The sequence below is a fragment of the Pteropus alecto genome, unplaced genomic scaffold (assembly GCF_000325575.1).
Source record: "Pteropus alecto unplaced genomic scaffold, ASM32557v1 scaffold110, whole genome shotgun sequence".
Classification (NCBI taxonomy): Eukaryota; Metazoa; Chordata; class Mammalia; order Chiroptera; family Pteropodidae; genus Pteropus; species Pteropus alecto.
Genome location: NW_006431920.1, coordinates 13,375,789 through 13,379,299, shown reverse-complemented (window position 1 = coordinate 13,379,299; position 3,511 = coordinate 13,375,789).

Here is a 3,511-nt window from a genome sequence, read left to right as displayed (position 1 = left end):
TTCCTGCTGGCTTGGTCAGAAGCCTGGCATGTCCTGAGGTCTGGAGATCTACACCTCTTCAGGCCCCACAACCTCTCATCCAAAATCATCTCTAGCTGCTGCCTTTGGAAGTTATTTCATGTCAACACTGCTCTATTCGAATGGGGAGAATTTCATTCCCCAATTTCATACCCATTCTGAACTAATTGAGTGTTGCCTTGTGCCTTCAGTGTCTCTCAGAATTGTTGTATGAGACTGGCTCTTTAGGTCTTGTGCTTTTTACATTCATATTACAAGTTCGTGACGGGCTGATTTGGAGAAACACTTCCTATCCTGCTTTATCTTCTTTGTTTTTCTAACAGGTATCCCTGGCTAACACATTATATATTTAACCTTTTCATCTAATTTATTAGATATATTTATGGAACGCATGTTCCAAGAGAGCAAGGATTTTTGTCTATTTGTTGCTCTATCTCAAGCACCCAGAACAGCAGCAGGGGTATAGTAGGTATTCACAGGAATGAATGAGTAAATGATGACAAAGTGACAGACATACTGTAGTCAGAATCAGCTTGGCCCTTTGATGCTAGGGACATTATTTCTGCCCTAAACTTGCTCTATATTCTCTTTACTTAGAATAAGTAATTTTCCTGGTGATTTCTAAACCACTTATACCCTACGAGTTATCTAGCTATGTCTACAATCTTATCCTTGGTGAGTACTGCCTAGATTCCCCTCCCACATCATCTCCCAAAGCTATGTAACTGAGTGTAAAGGTGAAGATATTTCAGGTCTGAACAGGTCTCTTTTGTGCAAGTGAAGTAACTGCACACATTATTGCTTACTGATCAGGGCCACGGCACATCATTATGTGGCAAAAAAAAAAAAAAAAAAAAGTAGGGCGGGGCTGTCAATCTGGGACCTTGAACTGATTAGAAAGGTATGAAAGTGTCAGCAAAGATGATAAATGCTCAGATTTGTGAGAATCTGGTTTGAAATCTAGTCTTTTGTTTGACCTCAGTTGGTCCAGGTAAGAAAGGCTGCTGGGTTTTTTGTTTTGTTTTGTTCTAATATCATATACTTCCTGCTCCAGGGGAAAGGTTTTGCTACCAGGACAAGATGGGCAAAGGCTGTGGTGCTAGAAGGCTTTCAGGTTTCTATAGTCTCACTCTCAAACTGTCCAAACGGCCCATGAAATACAGGCTTATCTTTCTAGAGGCAAGAAATGACAGTCCTTGTGGGTAAAATATATCACCTGAATTTTTTTCCGATCATATTATCTTCTCAATAGAGTTCTATTTTCACACTCAGTGACTTGATGTCAAAGATTTTCACATCTCTCTGGCTTATTGCTTTAGGTGAACATGGATTCTGTGATAGCAGTAATTATCAAAACCTGGAAAGAACAGGAAAAGGAAATATACCCTTTGTTTTCCAGTTATTTTTAATGGTTAAGAGTATTTAAAACAAAAAGGAGAAATATACTTTAAATTTATACATAAGTTAAAAGAATTTATTAGCATCTATTTTTGGGAAAAAGCAGAAAGGGGAAAATAGGAAGGATGGCATAACTACTAATAAATAGGCAAAAAAAAAAGTAAAAAGAAAAAAAACAGGGCTATATGATATTTATTCAAATCCTGAACCTCAGGATGTGCTGGTTTTTGACCCTAGTTAAGCCGTTTAATGCATATCCTTCTAGTTACTCTCATGTATCCAATTGTTCTTGAGAGCTTATCATATGCCAGTCATTATCTCAAGTGCTGGAATGAATAAGACCTACCCAAGCCTTTCCTCATAGAATTTACAATCTGTACTTCCCTTTTGTTAACTCTAAAATGGAGGAAATGATAATTGCCTTCTCATAGCATTGCTGTGAGGATCAAGTGAGAATAACTTATGTTAAAGCAATTTATAAACCATATATGTGAGAAATGATTATTATACTTCTCTTTGTTCAAACTCAAAATAGGAGGTACTCAGCCAACCCCATATTTGTTAAAATTAAAACAAAATTATAAACTTCAATTGTCAATGCACAATTGCCCTTGTAGAAGAAAATATCTTCTTTTAAAAACCTTTCAAGGTTTTGTGCAATTCCTATTATGATCAATAGACAATGTGACTTGTTTTGAAATTTCTCTTCTACATTTCATTTCCAAGTATGAATTAAATTTCCTTTCTTGAATTATAGGGTGCCAAAATAAAGGGTTGATGCATCGGGTGAGAATCATAAAATCTAACTCATTCTGTCCTGGTACCTGAATCACAGACAAAAAAAAAAAAAAGTCTGTAATTTAAATAGAGATATCCTTAGACTCCAGTAATTTTTTATCATACAACATCAGTACAACATAGTAAAAAAAAAAAAAAATCCATACTAAAGATAATGTTTAAAAATATTGAATCTGCTCACTCAGAGAATAAATTTAGTATTAAATCAAGCAAAACCATAGCACTATTTCACCTCTTATTCTCATTTATATACTGTATCTCTTTAAAAAGTTACAGAATTAACATGCTCGCAGATCAGGCAATCTTGACAAGTTTAGCTCTGTTACGTGTTTTATAATAATTCAAAAATTGTTAGGTATTACTTGATATGAGTATTTCTTGTATTTCAAGTATTACTTGTTGACAGGTATACCAGTTTTGAAATAGCGGCAATGCCTATTTTAAACAGTATTTTATCCATTGGTCTTCTACATAAAGTTGCCATTAACCTTTGAAAACAAAGGATAATAATATAGAACTCATAAGACAATAAAATAGAAAAATTTGGCATCTTTTTCTCATAAACTGAAATATGTGTGCAGTCTTTGTCAATAAATCAGTATGCATTTCTCTGTGTGTTTTACTTAAATTTACAACCATGTCTGCATAAATGACTACACATTTCAATTAGGATCAAATGTATGCAAACATAATAGTATATAATACAAAAATATTATAGTAGGATATAAGATTGAACTTAGTCACTCAAATTCATAAGGTTAAAGAGTTACAGATTCTAGAAATATAGGAAAGAGTTTTTTTCTGCAGTAAATTATAATAAACAATTGGATATTCTAAAGTGCAAACAACTTGGTCCATGCAAGCATGAAGAATAAACAGATCACTAAATTTGTTTTATGCAGTGGTTAAGCACAGGCAAGGCAGTTGTTGCCTTTATAAGGCAAATGTATTTTAAAACCAATTTGTAATGTGACAGAAAGCTAGTAAAATGGTTTCAGTTGTGGTGTGATATACTGTGATAGTTTAGTTCTATGTAAGCATGAATCAGGACCTCCATATCTTGTAAAGACAGCAAAGACTCCAATCATGCTAAGAGAGTAATATGAATTCCAAACAATGTGCTTCTTAAAAGAAAAACTTAGGGTGAAAAATGACACTAAGCTTTTAAGAAGAGAATTACAATCATACTCTATGTAGATTATACTGCAGCCTCTATATTTTAAAGCTTTGAATGTAATCTTCATGTACTACTTAGTACAAATGGTTTATTTATTAAAATGCCTAGAAAAAAGTTTGA